Below are 10,669 nucleotides of genomic sequence, written 5' to 3' on the forward strand. Positions count from 1 at the left end.
TTAATGCTTAGGTTTTAATGCAATGATTTGGTGTGCCACAGTGTTCTATTGCTTGGTTTTGTGTATTTCTTTTCTTAGCAGGATAGGTTGTCCTTGACCATACAAAGAACATTTGTGAGTAGCCAGAGATTCTGCAGTTGATATCCCTTTTCATCACATAGATGATAAAAGCCATCTACTTCCGGATGTCCTGCCCGATCATTCTCTGGCTTATTACTTTGAGACAGACTTCTCACTGAATCTGGGATTAAGCTTGTTTTCTGTAGTTTCTAGCAATACTCTACCCACCACACAGGAGTTAGAATCATGAGTGTCACAATTGGCTTTTACATGTTGCAGTGAATTCAAACTCTGGACCTCATGATCTTGCCACAAGTAGTTTTATCCAACTAACTATTAATTATTACTGCACAAACAATGAACCTTTATGCATCTTAGTCTGGTCTTGAACTCTGTGGGTAACTAAAAGTTATCTTGAAATTAGGATTCCTTAGCCTCTTAAGTACTCTGACTGTAAGTATACCATACTAAGTTAATAAGGCTTTAATTTTATTTTCCTTTCTTTCTTCCTTCCTCTTTTGTTTTTGAAATTATACTTTAATTAAAAAAGAAGTACATCATTTTTCCTTTTTACCTTTCTCCCCCAGCCCTTTCCAAATACCCTCCCATGAACCCTTTCCATGTCCTTCATGCCTCAAATGAATACTCTGTTTCTTTGATTATTATTGGTATATATGCATATACATATTTATTTGAAAGAACAAATGCATATATATATATATATATCTTGCTGAATCCATTTTTTTTATTTGTCTGCATATTGTTTCAGGGTTTCCCACTCAGCATTTAACAAGCAATAACAGGTTTATCCCTGGGAGTGGGTAATAACTATTCTCCCAGAGTTGTTAAGTATCATTCATTGGGTAGTGGTGGGACCCTGTAAAACTCCCTATTCCATAGGAACAAGTCCATGATATTGCCATTATCTGGTATTGTTTATGCAGACATTTCTAGAAAAGACTATATCACAGCAGACTCCCTGGTACTCTGACTCCTAACCTTTCCATCCCCTTTTCTGCACGCTCCCTGAACCATAGCTGTGGGAGTTATGATGTAGATGAAGTTGTTGGGCTGGACTTCCCATGATATGTTGATATCTACATTTTGTCAGTTGTTTTCTGTGATGGTCTGTCTCAGTGTGCTGGAATGACAGGCTTTATTGATGAGGATTAGTAGCTACACTTATCTGTGGGTACAAGGATAAGACTTAAAATGTAAATCATGCTATTCTAACAAAGTGGTAGATGATATTTTCTAATGTTTATTGACGTACTAGCCCCACGAAGATGTAACAGGCCTGGTTTCCCTTCTGTATGGTGGGTCATTTGTTTGTATTTGTTTTATGTTATTTTAATTTCATTTTTTTCACTTATGCACTTTATATCCCACTCACTGCCCCATTCCTGGTCACAACCTCCCCCGATCTTTTCCCCATTCCCAATTCCCTTCTCATTTGAGAGGTTTGATGCACCCCAGGGTATTCCCCAACCCTGCCATCTGAAGTCTCTGTGAGTCTAGGTGCCTCCTCTTCCACTGAGGCCAGACAAGGCAGCTTTCTGGAATAACATATCACTTAGACAGGCAACAGCTTTTGGGATAGCCTTCTCTGCTCCAGTTATTTAGAACCCACGTGAAGGTCAAGCTGCACATCTGCTACGTACAAGCAGGGAGGCCTAGGTCCAGCCTGTGTATGTTCTTTGGTTGATTATTCAGTCTCTGAGGATCCAGGCTAGTTGATTTTGTTGATCTTCCTGTGGAATTCCTATCTTCCTTCCTATTCTTCCATTAAAGTCCCCAAGCTCCATCCACTGTTTGACTGTAGGTAACTGTATCTGTCTGAGTCAGCTTTTGGGTGGAGCCTCACATAAGAAAACATGCTCCTGTCTACAAGCATAACACCATATCATTAATAGTGATAGGGTCAAATGAATAGGACACCAGCCTTGCCACCGCTGTCCCACTCTGGGCAATCATCGAGCTCACAATAATGTGCACATTCTTGGGGTCTAATTTGCAGCATCCCTTTGGCAGTGTCATAGATTTTGAAGTAGGCAGCTCTATAGATGATGATGCCCTAGACAGAGACACTGAAACCCTGGGAGAGACCCTTCAGGTCACAAGACTTGAAGATCGTGGTGAGATAGTAGCCTAGCCCATTGAACTCATGCTGGGAAGGCTCCCTTGCCCAGTAGGCTAAGCAGAAGGAAATGGCCCCAGCTGCCCCATCAGAGGCCAGGTTACCAGAAAAGTAACACCAAAACTGCTTATGATGATCTACGACTCCCAGGAAGATCTGCTTGTACTTGTCCTTGAAGCGAAGTTAAGAGTTTGGGTGGAGAAGTATAGGATCACATTGGCCAGGTTACCCCTCCAGGAGAGAAAGCCCTACTCCTTGGGGGCCAATAGCAAGTATTTGACCCTCCCTAATCAGGGATACCATGGTCTTTGAGAAGGCAGAGGCTATGCCACGAGCCAGGAAGTCCTTAAGGAAGCTCTAAGCCTGATCCTCCATGCTGAAAGCTGGGGGCACACAGCCTGCAAGGAGCTGTTCTTTTGCTCTTGCCTATACCAGTCAAGCACAGCCACCCTGTCTCTGTCCCTGCACAACAACAAGAAGGGAAGGGGCTAATATTATGTACACGGGACACCTGACTACTGGAGGAAAATTGCAAAAGTTGAAGGAGCCAATGTTTTCTTCAAAGATGCTTGGTCCGATGTATTGAGAGGCATGGGTGGTGCTTTTGTATTGGTATTGAATTAAGAGATTAAAAGTAGTGTAATTCTCAAGTTCATAGGTTCAAAAAATCCATTGTGTGTTTTAACAGACCTCTCTCTGTCTCTCTCTCTCTCTCTCTCTCTCTCTCTCTCTCTCTCTCTCTCTCTCTCTCTCTCTCTTTCATTATGCATTCCATATTTTACTCCCTTCACTGTTCACTCCCTCACTCCCTGAGGGTTCCACATCCCATACCTCCTCCTGGCCCCTGCACTCCCCATTCCCTTCACAAGGATGTCCCCATCCCCCAACCCCATCCAGACCTCTAAATTCCTGGGGCCTCCAGTCTCTTGAGGATTAAGTGCATCTTCTCTGACTGTACCTAGACCAAGGTTCAGTGTCCTCTGCTGTATAAGTGTTGGAGGCCTCATCTCAGCTGGTGTATGCTGCCTAGTTGGTGATCCAGTGTCTAAGAGATGTCAGGGGTCCAGGTAAATTGAGACTGCTGGTCCTACTATAAGGTTGAGAAGGCAGAGGCTATGCCACGAGCCAGGAAGCATACTGGCTTCCTTCAGACTTTCCCTAATTCATCCTGAGGGGTCAGCAGCTTTTGTTTTCAATTGGGTGAACATATCTGCATCTGACTCTTTCAGCTGTTTATTGGGTCCTTTGAAGAGCAGTCATGGTAGGTCCCTTTTTGTGAATGCCCCATAGCTTCAGTAATGATGCCAGGTCTTGGGGCCTTCCCTTTAGCTGGATCCCACTTTGGACCTGCTGCTGGACCTTCTTTACCTCAGGATCTTCTCCATTTTCATCCCTGCATTTCTTTCGGACAGGCAGAATTATGAGTCAGAGCTTTGGCTGTGGGATAGCAACCCCGTCCCTCACTTGATGCCCTGTCTTTTTGCTGGAGGTGGATTCAATAAGCTCCCTTTCCCCACTGTTGGTTCTTTCATCTATGCCCCAAACCCCTTGAGTCCTTGAGTCCTGAAAGCTTCTCACTTCCCAGGTCTCTGGTACATTCTAGAGGGCCTTCCCAACCTCCTTATTCCCAAGGTCACCTGTTTCCATTCTTTCTGCTGGCCCTCAGGGTTTCAGTCCTTTGCCCCCATCCAATACCAGATCATTTAACAGACTATTCTTCAGGAAATAAAAAAGACAGATCTTGGATAAAATCATAAGAAATACCTCAGAAAAATGCTCCATTAAGTATTTATTAAACCACAAAAGTATTTTGTATTTATTTTACATTTAGATTCTCACTGCAAAGAGAAGATACCCTATCATACTTGTTCAATTAATTAACTGAAGAACTGATGTTGAAAAAGTAACTCAATGTGACTCATTAATAAAGACTACTCAATACAAAATTAAATAGTGGTTGGCATAGGATGTGTCTCAATTTGGCCTGGTTAGTGGTTGACCATTCCCTAAGTGTCTGCTCCATCCCCTATGCTTGCATCCTGTAAACAGGATAAATTTTGGATTGAAAGCTTTGTGATTGGTTCTGGTGTCTTTATTGCTCCACTGGACTTCTGCCAGGATACAGGAGGTGGCTTCTTCAGGTTCTGTATGGTGGGTCATTCAAAAGCTATTGGTTGGCACTGAAATGTGACTGACATTTATAGCACCTTTGTGAATATCTTGCCATGCAGGTAATTGTTATGTGTCACAAGTACTGAATCTGAGTTGGACTGTTTGATTGTTTCCATCCTTTGGTAGCTGGTTTTGTGTGTTAAGTTGACACAAGCTGGAATTATCACAGAGAAAGGAGCCTTAGTTGAGGAAATGCCTCTATGAGACCCAGCTGTAAGACATTTTCTCAACTAGTGATCAAGGAGGGAGGATACAGCCCATTGTGGGTGGTGCCATCACTGGGCTGGTAGTCTTGGGTTCTATAAGAGAGCAAGCTGAGCAAGCCAGAGGAAGCAGGCTAGCAAATAATATCTCTCCATGACCTCTGAATCACCTCCTGCTTAGTGATCTGCTGGAGTTTCAGTCCTGACTTCCTTTGGTAATGAACAGAAATGTGGAAGTGTAAGCTGAACAAACTCTTTCCTCTCCAACTTGCTTCTTGGTCATGATGTTAATTCACGAATAGAAACTCTAACTAAGATACATCCCTTAGCAACTTGCATAGTATTTTCTAAAACCAAAGAAGCTAGACCATAAGAAAGATGCTTTCAGGCAAGATCCAGCTTAAACCATCCAGGTCTTGTGCCCTAAATATGTAGTAACAGGGCTCTACCCTCAAAATAAACAAGGGCTACACTGGTAATCTATATTGTTTTAAGAGCCTTTGAGTTATTCTGACCAACCATTCCAAAGATTTCTTATGCCTGGCACTTGTGTTTTGTTGTTCTTTGGTTTCTGTAGGAGGCATTGTCAGTACAAGTGGCTTAACTTCCTTTGAGATACTTGTACTGAGATACATTTATATAGGTGTATAAACATACACTTATTTGCATTATGTATAACATAAGGTAGATATAAAATAATACCATTCATTGATTAAATAACTTTCATGTTAGTTGTCTCTGTCATGTTAGTAGCCTTTATAATTCAGGAAGTTGTTTATGGAGAAATATAGGGGGGGATAAGCAATGTTCTTCCACAGTTTTGGTCCTTACACGCTATAATATTAACTTGCTATATAAGTGGTGCATGATGATGTAATAATGGCACAACTATTATGGGAATAGCTAAATAATTTCTGTTTAGATCTCAGGTTTCCTCAGCAGGAGGGAATCTATGCCTGGTATTGTGAACCTGGTCAGAAGCCCAGGGTCATGAATGTCTTAGGTAGATGTTTGAAAGATTAATGTAACCAGAATGCATTATGAAGTTATTAACTAAGTTGATGAGAAAAGAGAAAAATGTGTTATATATTTTTTCTTGATAGTTATAATGCACTTGGTAAGATAAATGTATTTATAGGGCCATTGCAAGTAAAGTGTTGGGCAAGGGGATATGGTCTGTAGATCTATGACTTAGATTTCAGTCTTTAATGAGTTGTGCTTGTGGCCTGGGACTGATTCAAGTGAGTTATCTGAAAACCTCTTTCTTGCGGTCTAGTTTCACTGCTTTTGCAAAGTATACAAGCTGCTAAGAGAGGCAGGTGTGATGGTTTGTATATGCTTGGCCCAGGGAGTGGCACTTTAGAAGGTGTAGCTTTGTTGGAGGAAGTGTGTCACTGTGGGGGTGGGCTTCAAGACCTTCCTCCTAGTTGCCTGAAGATGCTCAGTATGTTCCTGGCTTCCTTTGGGTGAAGATGTAGAACTCAGCTCCTCCTGCATCATGCCTGCGGGGATGTTGCCATGGTGCCATCTTGACAATAATGGACTGAACCTCTGAACCTGTAAGCCAGCCCCAATTAAATGTTGTCCTTGTTAAATTTGCATTGATCATGGTGTCTGTTCACATCAATAAAACCCTAACTAAGACAGCAGGCAATTAAACTATCCTACCCAGAGCTTCAGGACCTGTGAACCACAGCAATTATCAATATGGCAAAATATGCACCATGATGCCGTAAATGTCACATTTCAGTGCCAACCAACAGATATTTAATTGGAGTTAAAACCCACTGTACAGAAAGGAAGACTTTCAAAAATGCTTCTCAGTGTTACCCCATAGCACAGTTGGATGAGAACGAGATTTTTAAAATGGACTGCAGATGGGTATTTTTCTTGTTCATGGTAACATAGACTCTGAGACGATCCTATATGGTTATAATCATTTAAATAATTTTTATACATTGTTAAGAACAGTTATGGAACCAAAATGGGTATCTGTCATTAGGGTAATGGCTACATAAAATGTCATAACACATATAGTTGAATTTCTCAGCCATAAAGGTATTTGAGTTATGTTGTTTGTATAAAATTGGATATAACTGGAGATAATCATAGAAAGAGAATTAAGTTAGTATCAAAAGGATGATTCTGTTTTCTCACATTAGTGATTCCACAATTTTATATAGTTACATATGATTATGTGTGTACATAGGGCATGAATATAGATATAGAAATATCAAGGAAAATGAAGGATGTGGGAAGGGAGGGAAAAGGGAATGTTGTAGAGATTGGGAAGAATATGTTCAAAGAACATTATACAATTTCACAAATGTATCTGTATGTAGTCTAGTACCATGTACAGTAAAACTAAGATAGAACATAAAAACAAAAAAGAAGGAAAGAATGAAGGAAAAAAGAGGGAGGGAGAAAAAGATGGGAGGACAAGGAGAAAAAGAGGGTAGGGTAGGGAGTTGCTCTGGTCTATGCCAGAAGCAGGGGAGAAATTCTCTCATGTTTACTGTGAGAACCTGGTTGCATTCAGAGAGCCAAAAATTATCAAAGCATAGTGAGCGTCTTTAACTGCTCCCACTGGAATTTTAAAATTTTGGTATTCATTAAAGGTCCCCTTACAATTCATCTCAGGCTTTCCTCTGTAACATTGGTTCTAAAGGAAACGGATGTGTTTTTGTGTTTCAATTTGTCTCTCCAATGTATGGGGAAATATTATGTTCTCTAAACTAATTCCTTTGATAGAAATAGGAAGAATTGTTGATTTTTCAACAAGACTATTAATGAAGAATGGTGACTTTCAAACTCCTGATATGTTCAATCAGCAAAGTTGTATCAAAACTTTTAGAAAACTTTTAAACAAAGTAGTTTTACAGGATAAGTATCACTTATCTTCAGAGAACCAACAGGTTACTTTACATATAATATAATATTTTGTAGTCACTAGAGAGAGAGAGAGAGAGAGAGAGAGAGAGAGAGAGAGAGAGAGAGAGAGAGAATGAATCAATTAGGGCCTGTGTTAAAATGTATATGTATAAGATCTTACTAATAGTTGAAAAGTTTGAAGGTCATTTAGTACTAGGTCATTTCTGAAAAAGTCTAAATTCAAGTTTCACCTGCCCCCCCCCCGAATTTTCTAGTTCAAGTTGCTCCTTCCCCCAAATTTTCTATGGTCATAATTTTAGTTGTGAAATGAGGATCACATAGAAAGAAACGGATTAATTAATTTTGCCAATTAGACAAAACAAAAGTTCATAAAAGTTCTGACACCCTCATTTATTTTCTCACCCAGTATCTTGTGCTCGTTATACCCACTAAATGAGTTTTGTTAGATCCATTTTCACGATTTTACTTTTTTTTTTACATTTGTCCAACTAAAACCATGTATTTCATGAATATTTTGAATAGTTTTCTTTCACTGTTGAGGTTTATCTTAAAACATTATCATACAGGGATATTTTCTGCTTTAAGATTATGTTGGCTGTGTCTCTATTTCTTCTGAAATGAAATATTCTCTCTTGGAGTGGTAAGGGATGCTGATAAGATTCAGGTAGTTAGAAAAACTGACAAATCTTAGGAAGTCACTGAAACTTTTAAGATTTACATGATCATCCCCAAGGTAATATAAGCAGTAATGGTTGCTGGGGAGAGAGAATCCAACAGATGAGCTGCCTTGAAATTATGCAGAGAGCGCCCAAGACTCAGCTTTCATTAGTCATCACATTTGACAAGTGATGCTTTCCAGTGATGAGACTTTTTTTGGAGCATCTATGCTCCTATAAATTACTACCTTCATACTCCTTTAAACAACCCCAATAAACTCATTAGTTCACTAAGCTAGACTTGGGAAGAATAATTTCATTGATCTGTCAGCAATGCCCTTTCTGAGGTAACTAGATGTTTGTTTGAAACTTCTCAGGACAGAGCCTGTTTGTGAAGAATTATTCATACATCTGTGCTAAAGCTAAAAGGAATGTAAGTCACTATCAAAATTAATTTTCTCTTTTGTGTGGAGAAAGCATCAAATCATTGTAATTCCAATGGTACTAATGAGTTTCAATAAAAAGAATATCATTAATGTTATTTTGTATTTGTGAACAAAAGAAATTTTATTTCGAAGTTATGCATGACTTAGTCATACTTAATATAATTTACATAGCTTTTATTCTCTAATTAAAGATTTAACAAGCACTGGCTTGCTAGGGGAAACAAATCAAAAGGGAAAGGAAAGATAAAAACAATATTGGAATTTAGCTAAAATAATAAAAATAGAAATAAATGATGGTTAGAGAACTGAAATTAAATAAAAATGAAACAATAGAAATCACGTATACTGTGTAACTCTCTAAATCTGACTTTATTTTGCACTAACATGGCAATATATAGTGGTAAACTAGAAGGGAAACAACCAGAGTTTCAGAAAAAGTAGCATTCTTTGGCTAGGTCGAAACAGGTGGCCTCTACATTGCAAAATAAACCACTGTAGGGTTGATAGTATATTTCTGATCCTGTGAAAATTAAATGAATTAAATAAGCATTTACTCCCTTAGAAATGTATAATTTTAATAGTGAAGTAAAAATGGATGAAAAAGTCAGGGGAAAGGGATGAAATAAGAAGCTGAGAAGGTACTTGAGGGTTTTTCTTTCAAGCTGAAGGATGGCAACACCGAGGTACACCTGATTAATGGATGGTGTGGGGTGGGCTATAATTCATATTAAAGTAATAATGTCATCAAAAACAGAAAATGACAACTTATTATTTTTAATATCATGTACAAATATAATTTCTTAGAGTTCACAAGATCTAAGACATTATAATTGTTTTCTTTAAAAAAATAAAACTAATTATATAATGAAAATAGAAATGTTGATTAAATAATTAATAAATGTGGATATTTGTTCATATATATCAGAGACCTATCTAGAACTCACCAAGGTTCATAGATATATTAGGGAAGTATCCTGAAACAACACGTGTTTGTAGGAAGATCAAATAGTTATACAGAAACAGTCTTTGATCTTATAGAGAGATCCAGAACTCGTTCTGTTCATATACAGGTCAGGGAAATATCTAAAGGAGGACTTTGTTTATATAGAAAGCAGATAACTCTCCAGAAGTTATCTCAGATCATAAAATGATCAGGTTAGTGTCCAGAAATAATCGAAGAAGGGGCATTAGGGGTTTTTATAATAGATCAAAGAGCTACCAAAGGTTTTTCCATTAGTTCAGTGCTCCAAATATGAGTGTGACAAGCTACGTATACTTACTGAGCTTAGAAAATGTGTCTAGATTTAAATATAAATTGATATAAAGGATGCCATTAAAAGTTTTACATTCATTTCTGATCTCCTTCTCCCCCCAGATTTAAGGCTGTCCCACAGACATCTGGTCCCAAAACCTGCCCAGAGAGACCTGGTATCTCAGGAGTGCTCTCACTCTAGCAAAGCCCACAGGAGACACACCACTTTTGCTCCAAAGTGGTACCCGCCAGGAGTGCACAGGGCACAGGAACCACAGAAAACTGGGCCAGGATCCTTCTGGCCTCCATCTGCCCTCAGAGCAGAGGTGTCTCATAGCTCTCCAGTCCCAAATTCTGCCTAGAATGAGCTGGTCTTCCAAGACTGCTTTCACTCCTAAGATCACAGGCTCACAGGCACAAAGGAAGGATAAGCTGTAGTCAGAGACAGTAAGACCAACATCAGAGATAACCAGACAGTGAAAGGCAATGACAAGAACCTAAGTAACAGAAACCAAGACTGCTTGGCATCATCACAATCCATTTCTCCCACAAGAGCAAGGTCCAGATGCCCCAACACGTCAGAAAAAGCAAGATTTGCATTTAAAATCATATCCATTATAATGATAGAGGACTTTTTGTGTGTGTGTGTGTGTGTGTGTGTGTGTGTGTGTGTGTGTGTCAATCTTTACCAATTTATTTCATACAAAACAGTAGCAATGTAGAATGTGGGGTTATCTTCTGCTGCCACACATGCAAAACTGAACATTCCAAGCCAATGTACAGTTTGGAAGGAAGGCTAAACAATAGCATCGACCATGCTACTGAACATAGGAACGTTTTATTTAAAAAGA

The 10,669-nt window shown here is 39.1% G+C and overlaps 1 pseudogene; it reads right to left on the reverse strand.

Moving 5' to 3' along the window:
- Positions 1 to 1,944: 1,944 nt before the first annotated feature.
- On the reverse strand, positions 1,945 to 2,572 carry LOC116896301 (annotated as a pseudogene).
- Positions 2,573 to 10,669: the final 8,097 nt, after the last annotated feature.

This window comes from Rattus rattus, chromosome 1 (assembly GCF_011064425.1).
Source record: "Rattus rattus isolate New Zealand chromosome 1, Rrattus_CSIRO_v1, whole genome shotgun sequence".
In the NCBI taxonomy this organism is placed as follows: domain Eukaryota; kingdom Metazoa; phylum Chordata; class Mammalia; order Rodentia; family Muridae; genus Rattus; species Rattus rattus.